Raw genomic sequence first — 15,223 nt, forward strand, 5'->3', positions numbered from 1 at the left:
TTTGTATCTAATTATAACATATTATTTTTATTGACTTTTTTAAACTAATAACTAATTGACATAGATAACATATTCAGTTTGAAATATATTTTTAAAATTTATATTAGTAAATAAATTTATTTATTTAGAAGTTAAATCATTTAATCTTTACATGTATATGCATATATATGTGGTTTATATGTATGTTCGCAGGGACGAATCCAGAAATTAAAGTTGAGGTGGGCTTGAACTTAATATAATAAGTTAATATATATATATATATATATATATATATATATATATAATATGAGATATTAATATAAAAATAGTTAGCAAAATTACATTGGTATTTTTTTAAAAAAACATATTGTTCCTAGCGTAGAAGAGTTAATTTTCAAAAAAGAAGTTTAATCAATATCATTTTTAAAATTTATATATTATTTAAATTAATATGTAACCCGTGTAATATAAGACAATTTTCACTTAGATTCAAAATTTACATTTTAAAACTATTTTTAATATATTTTAAATGTATTTTCGAAATTAAATTCTATTAAATAAAAGAATTGATAAAATAAATTTATCACTTTTATAAGTTATTTGCACCAAACCCCCTTTGAAATATCGAAAATCTACATTTATTCACTTTGAAAGTTAAATAAGTATTCTAGATATTAACTTTTATGAGTTATTTGCACTTGTGATATCTTTAAAAAAAAATTAGACAATGCTTAAATCTCTATATATATTTACAAAAAAAAATTAGAATTGACTCGAATCTCTATAACTCCTTGTAAAAAAAATTGACCTGAGCTACAGCTTAGGACGGGCCAAGCATAGGTCCGTCCCTGTATGTTCATAAATTTTTAAAAATATATCTATGTATATTGTGTTAGAATTGATAATATACATATATATATATATATATATATATATATATATATATATATATTCGATATTAGAAATCATAAAATAAAGAAATAAATTATCATTTTTAAACAACAAAAAAAATAAATTATTTTGTCAATTATATCATAATTTTTTTTTGAATAATAACTTAAAGTCTTAATTTTTATTTATTTTTTATCATGTTTATTGTGAGACTATTCAACTATTAAGAATTAAGCGATGTTATTTTTTGGATCATATTTTATTATTTTGAATATTATATTAATTTATATAAATCATAAATTAAAATCACAAAATCAATTTTAGAATTCAAAATTTTCGAGGATATTAAAAAAATTTATTAATGAGCAATCAAACAGAAAAAATTGAAAAGGAAAAAAAGAAAATGAATATAGAGATAAATTTTGAAAATTAAAATAGTGATAGAGATAAATGAAAGGAGAGAAGATGATAAGAGAAGTGGTGTGAGGTGACAGAGTGAAAGAAAGAACTTGTGTATGAGTTAGAAATTCTAACAATTTATCCAAATTTTTTGGGTTGAATCAAAAAGAATTTTGACGATTTATATTTGTACTTTAGACTTTAATATTTGTATACTATTAATTTCATGAAGTTATTAAAATTTTATTAAATATTTGAACATATCTAGACTTTTATAGTTTTTAAAGTGAATGATGAATACCACTTATTTTTTTAGAACTCTATAAAATTTATTTTAAATACCACTAAACCTAGGTAGAATATCTAAAAATATAAATTTTAAAATTTACAGAATTATTAAAATCTTTTAATTTAGACAGCTTAGTTTTGTTCTTGATTCTGTATTTGGATTGTTGACTTACATATTGCAGGTCTTCTTCACTGCTGGCTTATAGGGTGATGATTATCCGCTTCCCACAAGAATATTTTGGATTCTTGGATCTGTTTAGTTGTGAAATATTCTTGTTTCGATGACTTGCAATATCCCATTTCAATGTAGATTCATGTCTTTTGCTATTTTCTTGAAATAATGTTGTGGTTGCATAAATTGATAAAGGTTGAATCTTGATAGTTTCGGTGGCTATTATTTCAGCAATCTTAGGTATTGTTAGATCTTTTGGATTGTTCATTGTGTTCTTGATCATTCCTTTCGAAGTTATACGCAATCTTGTTTCAAATTCAACTGTGAAGTAGTGTCGAAAAAATGGCTCATTTTCCTTATTCTGAATCCATGTCCGAGGGGTCACAGCATGGCCAGAGTGTGGAGCATGTGCCTTTCAAGACCTCTTCAGGGTCACTTAAGGTATTATTGCTGCATGGAAATTTAGATATTTGGGTGAAAGAAGCAAAAAATCTTCCAAATATGGATTCATTTCACTAGGGCTTAGGTGATATGTTTGGGAAATTGTCTGTAAAATTTGGCGGTAAGGTTGATGGAAACACGTCTAACAAGGTGACAACTGACCCATATGTTACAATTGTGGTATCCAATGCTGTGATCGGTAGATTTTTTTGATTAAGAACACTGAGAACCCAGTTTGGGAACAACATTTTCATGTTCCAGTTGCACATTACGGTGCAGAAATACAATTTGTGGTTAAAGATAGTGATGTTGTGGGATCTCAGATTATTGGGGCCGTCGGAATCCCTGTAGAGGAGATAATATCGGGTGTGAGAATAGAAGGTACTTATCCAATACTCGGGGCGAATGGGAAGCCATGTAATGAAGGGGCAATTTTGAGTTTGTCCATTCAGTACATAATAATCGAAAATGTACCTGTCCCCCTTTACCATGGCGGAGTGGGAGTGGAGTCGGATCGTACATTTCAGGGTGTTCCTCGTACTTATTTTCCACTTAGGAGAGGGTGGAAGGTGACCCTTTATCAAGATGCCCATTTCGATGATCATATGTTCCCAACTTTGTATATTGCTGGCGGCAAAGAGTATGTTCCAGGATCTTGTTGGCATGATATTTTCGTTGCAATCAGCCAAGCTCGTCGACTAATTTACATAACAGGGTGGTCTGTTTATCACTTAGTTCAACTTGTTAGAGGCGATTCGAATGTAACAAATAGCACGTTGGGCGAGATTTTGAAAGCCAAGTCTCAAGAGGGTGTGAGGGTGCTGATCCTTGTATGGGATGATCCAACATCTCGGAGTTTGTTGGGGTACAAACATGTAAGAATCTTGTCTGTGATGGCTATTTTTTGCATAACTATTGAATCATTTGGTGAAATCTTTTTCTATTTATTGATGTTATACTTTCTTGATATACTCTGCAATTTAATAGCATTCAGCCTGAGATTTTATATGTTCAAAAAATTAATGACATTTGAAGGATTCGTGCTTCGAGTTCAAAGATTGTATTTCTGATGTTGCTCCTGAAAAATTTAGTTCATTTTGGAGAAAACTGTTACTTAGCCTCTAATTGGGAGACTGCTTATGATGTAGAAAAGCGGATCAATATCGATTAAGAATCATAAACAGGCTAAATTTTGCGGGCTTACATTTTCTTAGTCAGTAGCTACATTGTTTTCCTGTTGTAATATAGTGCACTTTTAACATGGTGGCATATTTTTCATTGTGTGTGACTTTCAGGAAGGCATAATGGATACAGGTGATGAGGATACACACAACTTTTTCAAGCATTCATCTGTTCAAGTACTCTTATGTCCACAACTGCGAAGAAAGGTAGCTGGGTCAAACAGCAGGTTCGATTCTACATCTCGTTGCATTTTCAGATAAAGTTCGATGTCATTTACTGCAAAATGTGCACCTAGGAATGAATGAGTCCAACATTTGTATAAGGTTTAAAATGTGTCATGTTTAAAGTTCCGCTTTATCATCAGGAAACAGGAACAAAATATACTCATCATCAGAAGAGTGTGATAATAGATGCTGATGCAGGCAACTTTCGGAGGAAGGTCATAGCGTTTGTTGGAGGCCTTGACCTATGCAAGGGACGATATGATACCAGAAAACACCCAATATTTAGCACATTACAAAGTGTTCACAAAGATGACCATCACAATCCTAATTACACGGTATTCTTTTGTCAAATTTTTACCCATTTCATCATGCATTTACCTGTTTCCTGAATCATCTTCTAGGTTTTGTTGGTGTGTGCGCGCTAATTTGATATACAGTAAGTAGTGTTATGTTTTATAAGCTGTGTTGAAATTTTATTCAACATTCTAATTTTTTTTTTTTTGATCAGAAACTATGATTTAATATATTATAAAAGGTTGTTACAACTTAAGTGGATGAGCGGTCCACAATACATAGAATTCATGCTTCCACAGTAGTAACCCTATAGCATTTTATCAAAAGTTAGCTAGCAATAGATAAAACTCCAATCCCTAGCAAGGTCCGAGACCGTCAGATGCTGAAATTGTGGTACATTGATTGTCCATGTCGCCACTCTGAATCTGATTTTCTCCCATAACTCTTCCCACGAGTCTTCTATCTCCCTGAAGATTCTACTGTTCCGCTCCAACCAGATAGACCAAAAGATTCAGTGTACGATTATATACCAAAATGTATGCTGTCCCTTCCCCTTAAGGAAGCCCGGCTCCATTATGAACAAATCTTTCGATCCTCTTGGGAAAATCCACTCGAATCCCATGTGTCGCATAACTTTGTTCCAGATTCTAGTCTCAAATGAACAATGCAATAAAATATGATCATGGTCTTCGTCAGCTTCCTTGCATAGAGTACACCACTGTGGTGATAATATAATGCCAGGCATTCGTTTCTGCACCGCATCACAAGTCTGCAATTTACCCAAAGCCACAATCCAAGAAAACACCTTTACCTTTAGTGGTATAGGTACTTGCCAAATGTTAGAATAGTATGGGAAAACATTAATTGAGTTGTCTGGGAAGAAAGAGTTATAAAGAGATGACACAGAAAAAACACCAGAAGGATCACCTAACCAAACCCGAACATCCCCTAATCCCACGCACAACCTAACTGAGTCTAAGACACCTAATAGGTCACTGATTTAACCCTCTTCTGAACCTCACATCCCACTGAAAGTTAGACACACCCTGAGAGGCGGAAATAAAATAGAAGTGGTTGATTGGCTTGTTAGTCGACAGTGAAAGACGGAAAAGATTAGGAAACAACTCTCTAAAGGACACCACACCCACCCACCTATCCTCCCAAAAACGTAGGAAATTCCCCCCCTTAAGCACCGTGCCAATCAACTGGTGACAATTCGAGTAAGAACGAGAAATAAACTTCCATGAGCTTCTAAAAGTCGAGTTCTTTACCAACTTTACGTCGCTTCCATTATCCTGAGTCCCGTAGATGCTTTACCAAAACATTTTTCCACATAGGTTCATGTTCCACCGCGCATCTCCACCACCATTTGCCTAGAAGCGCCAAATTTCTCATCCGAATGTTCCCCAAACCTAGACCTCCTCTCTCTTTCGGCTTGCACACTTGTTCCCAACTGACAACATGGGAGTGCGTCTCCCCGTCGGGTCCATCCCACAAAAAGTCCCTCATCAGTTTTTCCATAAGCTTTGCCACTCGATTAGGTACCTTGAAGAGGGACATAAAGTAAGTTGGCATGGCACTTAGGACCGATCTAATCAAGGTCAACCGGCCTCCTCTTGTTATGAATGACTTTTTCCAACTCGCTAATTTTTTAGACATTTTTTTAATCACGTGTTCCCAGAATTCCATTTTCGTTGGATTACCTCCCAAAGGTGCCCCAAGATACTTAATCGGCCATTGCTCTTTCTTGCACCCAATACTTCTTGCCACTTTGTCAACATCGTCATCCGAGTAATTCAAACCTAAAACTGAGGTATTTTCGAAGTTGATTTTGAGACCAGATTTCATACAAAACAATTTCAATAAGCCCACCACTTCCAGCAAATGTCTTTCGGATTGTACAAGGAATAGCGTGTCATCAGCAAACTGGATGTGTGAAATTTCGATTTTATCCCTCCCAACCACAAGTCCTCTTACAACATTTTCAGCCTTGGCCTTGTCGACTAATCGCCCCAAACCATCAATAACCAGATTAAACAGTAAAGGAGATAAAGGGTCTCCTTGTCTGAGACCCCTCTCCCCTTTAAACTTCCCCCGCAGCCTTCCATTGATAAAAATCGAGAACGAAGCATTAGAGATGCATCCCTTAATCCACTTCCTCCACTTTTCTCCGAACCCTTTCTTAGTAAGAACAAAATCAACAAATCTCCAGTCCACATTGTCGTAAGCTTTTTCCAAATCAACTTTCAATATCCACCCTTTCCTCTTTTTCCTTCTATACTCCTCCACAACTTCGTTGGCGATTAGACAACAATCCTCTATCTGTCTTCCTTTTATGAATGCGAACTGATTTTCCGCTATTGTGTTGCTCATCACCACCTTCAATCTGTTTGTCAAGATTTTTGCCAAAATTTTGTATAAACTTGTTGTCAGACTGATTGGTCGAAAGTCTTTAATCTTCATCGCCTCTTGTATCTCTGGTATAAGGCAGATATAGGTTTCATTCGTAGATGCATTGACAATTCCTCCCTCAAAAAATTCAGCGAACACTTTCATAAGATCCGCTTTAACCGTATCCCAATTTTTCTGATAAAAGGCCAACGTAAAACCATCCGGCCCCGGTGCTTTGTTTCCATCACAGTCAAACACTGCTCCTTTGATCTCATCCTCCGAAAAGTTAACCTCCAAGCGTTCTGCATCAACCGAATCTAATGGCCTCCACTCCAACCCCTCAATGTCCGTACCGTCTCCTTCCGATGCCCTATACAGATTTTTGTAAAAACCAACAATTTTGTTCTCAATTTCTTCTTCTTCTGAAACCAAAGACCCATCCTCCAACTCTATCTTTTCAATCATTGCTCTATTCCTTCGGCCAATCAATAATGAGTGGAAGAACTTAGTGTTTTGGTCTCCTTCTTTGAGCCATTTCACTTTTGCTTTTTGACTCTCCATTTGAAATTTTCGGATGTTTAAGGTTTCCAGCTCACATCTTGCTTCTCTTCGGTGCTCTTGTAGGTTGGCAGACGAATTTCCCCCCTCCTCTCTCGCGTCCAATTGTGAAATTTTATTTTGCAACTCCGAGATTCTGACATTCACATCACCGAAGACCTCAACGTTCCATTTTTTGACACTTCATTTTAATTGTATGAGTTTACTCATGAACCTGAAACCCTCTCACCCTTGTGTGATACCAGTATTCCACCATGCCGCGACTTCGTCTTTGAATTTGTAGTGCGACAACCAAGCATTCTCGAACCTGAACGGTGAAGGACCCCATCTCAATCTCGCAGTGTCTAACAAAAGAGGGTAGTGATCCGATGTAATTCTCGGTAGCAATGTCTGTCTGATTGAAGGGAAGATGTCCATCCATCCCCCTGATATGAAGAACCTATCAAGTCTGCAACAAATTGGATTGGCCCTGAAATTGGACCAAGTGAACCTAGCATTCAGTAGAGGAGGGTCGTGCAGATTCAATTCCTCTATTAGATTGTCAAAACAGTGCATACTAGTGGTATATGAGTTGCTGTTCATTTTTTCGCTCAAGTTACGAACCACATTAAAATCTCCGCCTACGCACCACCTCTCTCCACAAATGGAATTCAAACCCGCTAATTCATCCCAGAAAAAATCTCGCTGTCTTGGCTTGCAAGGACCGTACACTGCTGTGAACCACCAATTGATGTCATCTTTCCACTTGATTTCAATAGAGACTGAGAAATCCCCGATCAAATTGTCAGTTACTGAGACCACTCTAGGATCCCACATCACAAGTATTCCCCCTGATCTTCCTTCCGCCGGTAACGTGACCCAATCTACGAATCTCGATTCCACAAACTTGCAACGAAGCAACGATCAACCATCATTTTCTTAGTCTCTAAATAAGTTACAAGATAAGAGGTTCATACAATTTTTTCTTGATAATTGCAATAAAACAAAAATAGGGGCCTGCTGTTGGTTGTCCACGGGAGCCTTGGCATGATTTACACTGTAGAATCGATGGTCCGGCTGCATATGATATCTTAACGAATTTTGAGGAGCGATGGAAGAGGGCCTCAAAGCAGCGTAGTAGTTTTCAGAAAATGAAAGCTTTGTATGATGATAGCTTACTCAAGCTTGAAAGGATTCCGGACATGTTGGGATTAGCGGAGGTTGCCAGCCTTTGTCCAAGTATGATATTTTGATGTTTCCCATTTTGTTCCCAAACTTCAAATTTTTGCAAGCCATTGTTTCAACTAAATCTGTTGCATATATAGGTTTTTCGTTCAATTGACTCCAACTCCGTTAAAGGTTTTCCCAAGGATCCAAAGGAAGCAACAGACAGGGTAAGCAATATTTTATCTATTATTTATCTTTGAGAATATTCATGATCTAATACTTTTGCTGCACTGAATCAGAATCTGGTTTGTGGGAAGAATGTGCTCATAGATATGAGCATACATACAGCTTATGTAGAGGCAATTCGTGCAGCACAGCGTTTCATTTACATCGAGAATCAGTATTTCATTGGTTCATCCTTCAATTGGGATAATTATAAGGACTTGGGTAAGGAGCTCATATTATTTTGTGTATAAAATATGCACATGTAATCATTTTATGACAATTCAGACCCAAATTGTTTAACTTTTCTTTGATTGCTTTCAAGGTTTGATTTCTGGTTTTCCTTTGTTTATTCGGTGTTAAAACATAGAACTATATAAGGAGTGTTTCCTTTTGTTTATTAGGGGCAAACAATTTAATTCCCATGGAAATTGCTCTGAAGATTGCAAACAAAATCAGGGCAAAGGAGAGGTTCTCTGTATTCATTGTCATTCCAATGTGGCCTGAGGGGGTTCCTACCAGTACTGCCACTCAAAGAATTCTTTTTTGGCAGGTAGGTTCTCACTTTCCCAGTGACCAAAAAAATCTATTCCTGTTTTATCTCTTTAAAATTATTATCCTGTATAAGATATCAAATTCATTTTTTAATGCAGCTAGTTATGCATGCTTTTCTTATTGTTCATAATATTCTGAAATACGTTATTTTTTAAATACCATGAATAGGTCTCGAGAATGCCTTACGTCTAGCTACAGTTGAAATGTGGCACTTAGGCTGATAACAGTTTAAAGATCTGAGGAGAAACATTGCTACAGTGGATAGCATTTTGCAAAGTGGTAGGTGTTCTTCCTTCATGCAGGAGAAAAGTTATTATCAAGGCAAATGTGAGATATTCTAATTGTTTGCTGACCAGGATTTGTAGTCATGTGTCAAAGTCCATTTTTCTGTTTATAACAGAGATGTGAATGAAAGAAATTCTTCATCAGCGGCAATTCTTCCTCACCAACGACATCCAAGGCCAGTTTCCATAATTTGGGCAAAAAGAAACTGTACGCTTTGTACATATCATTCTTTCCCTCAATCCAATGACTCAAAATTGCTATAGAGTCATCCACTGAGCCATGTACTAGTATATCATCCTGGATTGAAAAGATCTTCTTAACAAGACACGAATCATTCTTATGTATTATTCGGTCCAATATACTTCTCCCTCGAAGAAAAATTTGATTAATATTTGATCCACGAGGTGTCTTTTTTTTCTTGGATATTCTATAAAGTCTTGGCAAGAATAGCATTATTCTACGACCTCAAATCTCGTAGTCCCATTCCACCATTCTCTTTTGATACCCAAAATGACAAAATGTGGACCAAGCAATCGAAGGATGATTACTTGTCCACAAGAATTTTGTGAGAACCCGAATTTCCAGCAATAACTAGCTTTTTGCAGCAGCTAGCAATATTCAACAGCAATGCAAAGATTTCAGCAGAAGCTAACAATTTCAGCAGCAACTACCAGCATATAGAATCCAGCAGCAGAAGTGTTCAGTAGCGCGAGATTCCAGCAGACAGCTACTGATTCTGCTTATGACTTGTAACTGAAGCATTTAACATGGAATAAAGGCTGTTAATGGCATCTAATGGCATATTATAGCCATTCATTGGGAGGCGAACACTCAGAATTTTGCCTATATATAACACCCTCAAATCTTTGAAATGGTGTTACACAAATATTGAGTTATCACTTGAAATTCGAGCAGAAAAGTCCAGTAGCGAGACGAAGCAAATTCCAGACTTCAACCGAAACATTTTAGCAAATTACGGTAAGTGGGCTTATGTATAAATATCTTGAAACCAATTTGATAATTTCTGTTTTGAAGCAAAGTATATGTATTTTTTATTTCTGATATCTGGTTTTTGAAGCACTGAAACCTAGTGAACTAATGGTAGGAATATATATTCTGAAACATTCATGATTCCTGATTTCTGATTACTGGCCTCACCCTTTAGAGGAGAGAACATATAGGGGACTGATATCAGTTTAGCCATGAAATTCACAAACGTGCTCAGTGCTTGCTTGCTAAATTTTAAGTTCTGATTTCTGTTCTGAAACCTGTTATTCCTGAATACTGATTCCTGTTCTGGAAGTAAGAGTTTCTGTATATTATTTGTATTATTGTTTCTATTGAAAATGTTTTTGAAAACTGTGAGTTATTCTCGCCCCCACTTATTGAGTGACAACCATATCACTCACCCACCAAACCTATCTCAGATAAGAATGAGGAAGAAACGTTAGAAGAAGAGCATAATCAGTTCTGGGGCTGGTGAAGAAGGCTGTTACTTCTCAGTTTGAATTTATGTTTTTATGTTCCGCTGCATCTGTTAAAACATTGATATGTCTGGTTTTACATTTCCGCTGAAAAATATTAGTTATTTGAGTTTGTATCGGACAATGAAATATTCATTATTATGAATAAAAGACTAGTTTATGAATTTGTACTTCTGAGGCTTGTTGTTTTCGAATGTAAATTTGAGAGCAACACCGGTGTCGGGCAGTCCTGTCCCTAGGGCGTGACAAATTTCCTACACAGCAAGTAAATTTTGTTAATGATACCAAAAGGAACGGGGAGAATCTTAAGCAAGAAGCATTTTATCCCTTGAATGACAACACTTGTAAGCTCCGCGTAAGACAATGTTTTACTTGTCCAAGCTGTAATACGCTCTGATTTAATGTCAACTAAAACACCATAATCGACAACACGAAGCTTTTCCATGGATAAGGGAATTCCTAGATATCTGAAAGGGAATACCCCTACCTGGAACCCCGCAATCTGCAGAATCTCTTTTCGAGACAATGTATCCACACCTGCTAAATAAATTTTCGATTTTAGTAAAATTGGCTCTCAACCCAGCAGTCCGCCCAAATTCATCAAAACACAACATAATTGTCCGAACACTATCCACATCTCCTCTTCAAAAAAGTAATAGATCTCGACGTATGTCAAAAGTGTGATTTTAAAGCGAGAACATTTGGAATGGTGTTTGTACCTTGGCTCTCTACCAAGAGAATTAAGTTTCCTCGTCAATCCCTCCAAGCAAATAGCAAACAAAAATGGACAAGAAGTTATCGGAGACCTCTTGCTCTTTGGAAGAAACCATGAAGCTGCCAATTAATGGAAATTGAGAAAGAGGTGGTGGAGATACATTCCATAACTCAATCAATAAATTTCTCCGGAATTTGCAACCAAGTCATCGCCTCTCTAATATAGTCACAATGTATAGTATCATATGTTTTCTGCAAGTTCACTTTCAAAGTACATCTGTGAAAGATATACTTCCAGGCGGAATTTTGCATTGTTAAAACTAGGAATTGAGTTCATGCATACAAGTATAATGTATGTGCATTGACTTGAATAAATACGACGAAATTGACATGATATGAAGCTGCATAATGGCAATATTAAAACACAAATTGTAGGATATTAGCATGATTCTATGTTTAAAAGGAAGGAGATGCATGATATGCACGTTCAAAATATTAAACATATGTAAAGAGATGAAGAATGTGTTGGATAGAGAAGTTATTTGATTAAAAGTTTTTAAATGATATTTGATGGATTTTCAAAAGCCAGAAAATGTGGCTTCTGGATTTTGTAATAGTTCCTTGCTCGGAGAAATTGAAATCAATGGAGTGATTTTTTAAGCTATAGTTTCTATATTCAAAACGGCCCAAGTTTATTTATTTCAATGATCAGCTTATGATGAGATGACGAGCTTTTTGAGTTGTCCGAGTTATTAGGTGTGTTAGGGAGAATTAGGTTGATTGAGGGTGTAGATGATTTTCGTGTGTGGAGAGGGGATTCTTCTGGTTTATTTTCAGTAAAATCTTTCTTCGAGTCTTTTTTTCCCCATACTACTTTCCCTGTTTCTCCTCTCTTCCATATTATTTGGAAGGGCCCGGTTCCAAAATAGATTCAGGTATTTTCGTGGACAGCGACTCAGGGTAAGCCACCGACCTCGAAGATGATGCAAAAAAGGTGGCCCTCAATTGCTATGTGCCCAAATTGGTGTGTCTTGTGTAGAAATGAAACAAAAACTCAGGATCATATGCTCATCCATTGTCCATTCGCGATAGGATTGTGGGCTAGAGCTTTGCAAGAGCTTGGATTGGTTTGGGTGATGCCTAAGTCAACAAGGAATTTATTCTCTATGGATTCAGGACAGCTAACAGGTAAAAGAGGAAGAATTTTTTGGCAAGTCGTGGTACATTGCATATGCTGGATAGTATGGCTGGAAAAAAATCGCAGAATTTTTATGATAAGAAAGAAACAAGAGAACAATGCTGGGAAAAAATTAAGATCAAAATGGTTATGTGGGTCGGCGCTCATGATGACTTCAAAAATGTCTCGATATTTGACATTTCGCGAGACTGCGCTTATGTATATCAGTAATACAACATTGATATTTTGTATTTCATGATGAAAGTGGACTGCTAGTCCACTATCTACTGATGTACTTATTTCTTATCATATTATTAATAAAATACCGTTGCTTATTAAAAAAAAAAGAAGCTTATAATGAGAATTATACTCATTTTGTCAGCTATTGTTGCTATTAACTGCGACAGAAACACTTTTATAGAAAATTTTAAAATTTTTCGCTTGAAAAATACTCACGCAAAAAATTTAAAACACGATGAACATGAAGGTAAATCGTATAGGGAACCGAGAAGAGTGGGAGTTAATGACATGATAATAGGAAGAAACTGATATATATTACCAGAGAGATGTCCATGGAAGAATTTGGCCAAATAAAATTCATCTTAGTTAGAAGTGTAGAGGTTTTCCGTGGAATAAAAGAGATCAAACTATTTGTTCAGGTGTTCTTGTATAATAAATAGGTATAGATATTTTAGAAATTTTATTGACTGCGTTAAGACGCAGTTGAAAAAATTATTTATCTGAGATATCTGCTGCTATACTTTTTTCGATGTTATGACTTGAAAAAGCTAACAATATTTTCTCATGTCTGCAGTATAACACTATGCAAATGATGTATGGAACCATATACAAGGCTTTAGTAGAGGTTGGACTCGAGAACGAGTATGAACCACAGGATTACTTAAATTTCTTTTGTCTTGGGAATCGTGAGGCTGACAACAACAACGGAGGCTCATCAGATTTAAACGAATCTTTTGCAAATACACCACAAGTATGTTTCCTTGATCCTTAACTACTTCTAATTTTACTTGTTTCAACATGCTTACATGCATGTGAACCTTTATTATCACCATTCAGGAGCTTAGTAAGAAAAACCGGCGATTCATGATCTATGTGCACTCCAAGGGAATAATAGTGGACGATGAGTATGTGATGATTGGTTCTGCTACATCAATCAGCGCTCTCTAGAAGGAACCAGAGATACTGAAATCGCAATCGGTGCATATCAACCTCGTTATACATGGGCACGGAGACATTCATCTCCACACGGAGAGGTAAAGTATGGTAATTTGTGTTTTCAAGGCCATATTCGTTTCAGACTTTTAGTTGCTATTTTCACCAGTCTAGTCTAGTGAAGATTTTTATTACAGTAATAATAGAATAAATTGCGGAAGAACTGTTCTAATTTGTAGTTTATTCCTTCCTATTAAATTCACTTTCTGAAATTCAACAGTGTTATCCCACTAAATGTGAATTTGGAGGGCCCATATTTAGTCATCATAAAATATTCACAACGATATAATTAGAATGTTAAACAGAAACGTGTATAAATCAACGAGGCTGCAGAAACCGGGAAAAAATATCTACTTATATGTACATGGATCCACATGACTTCGAGGGACACGAAACATCTATCAACAGGTTTCTGCATGCATGAATTCTGATGCACTAGTTTTAACGTATATCATTTTCTTACTTTTCAATCATATCATGGACGTGGATGCAAAGATAACCAGAGTTGTTCTCTGCTCCAGATATATGGATACAGGATGGCACTATGGGCAGAACACACGGGGACTTTAGAGGAATGTTTCGAGCATCCAGAAAGCGTTGAATGCACTAGACGCATAAAATGGATGGGTGAGCAGAACTGGAAACAATTTGCAGCTGACGAAATAAGTGAAATGATAGGCCATCTACTCAAGTATCCAGTTGAGGTTGATAGAATGGGAAAGGTGAAGCCTCTTCCTGGCTGTGAAACATTCCCTGATATGGGTGGCAAAATCATCGGCACCTTTTCTGGTATTCAAGAAAATCTAACCATATGACAAAGCACTCTATCTGCAATCCTTTGTTTTCATAAATTTGATGCCAACATTTATTTTGTTTGTTTATATATAGTTGTTGGTATCTTTTGTATCTGGGGGTTAACTTTTTGTTTCCAATTTTATATACATAGAAAAGTTTCTATTCAAGCGTAGAAAGTGTGCAAACTTAATTGTTGTTTCTTTCATTGTAAGTAGTTATAATGAAAGAACTTCACTTCTTGCGGCTTTCTCCCCTGTGTAAGAGTCATCCATTGTTAGCTTAATATTGATTCGGACAAGAGAAGTATTAGTTCTTTTTTCCCGTCAGACTGCTTTCTTTTATATTTACCTTTTAGATTGGATTAAGTTATGTGTAATCGAATCGAATAGGGTTAGAGTAGGTGTCCAGCTAACCAACTTATGGTTTGAGCTTTATTGAGTGTGATGTAAAAACGATCTTTATTTTAATAATATTTTACGTTTTTATCCAATTATGAAATTTACTTTATCTGTATACTCGTTCAAGATGAATAGATAAAGTTCTTGAATTTGCAAAAGGTACCATGTGCTCTGTCTCTCAACGTAAGATCATGATGTAGATGTCATGTTTCATTGGTAAGGGTATTAATATGCCCATTCATACAGATGAGTGATCATTCGATGATGCACTGAACAACCCTCCCTCAAACTTTTCAAGTTGTTATCACTTATCTAGTGGAATAGTACGCTATTATGATTGTATATCATTTTACCTTTTATCCACGACAATGAGAGGCCCTTCGTACTAGCATGAA

At 35.9% G+C, this 15,223-nt stretch overlaps 1 pseudogene; it reads left to right on the plus strand.

The window, feature by feature from the left end:
* Positions 1–1,717: 1,717 nt before the first annotated feature.
* On the plus strand, positions 1,718–14,887 carry LOC142526361 (phospholipase D gamma 1-like; annotated as a pseudogene).
* Positions 14,888–15,223: the final 336 nt, after the last annotated feature.

The sequence above is a fragment of the Primulina tabacum genome, chromosome 15 (genome assembly GCF_025594145.1).
Source record: "Primulina tabacum isolate GXHZ01 chromosome 15, ASM2559414v2, whole genome shotgun sequence".
NCBI classification, from domain to species: Eukaryota; Viridiplantae; Streptophyta; class Magnoliopsida; order Lamiales; family Gesneriaceae; genus Primulina; species Primulina tabacum.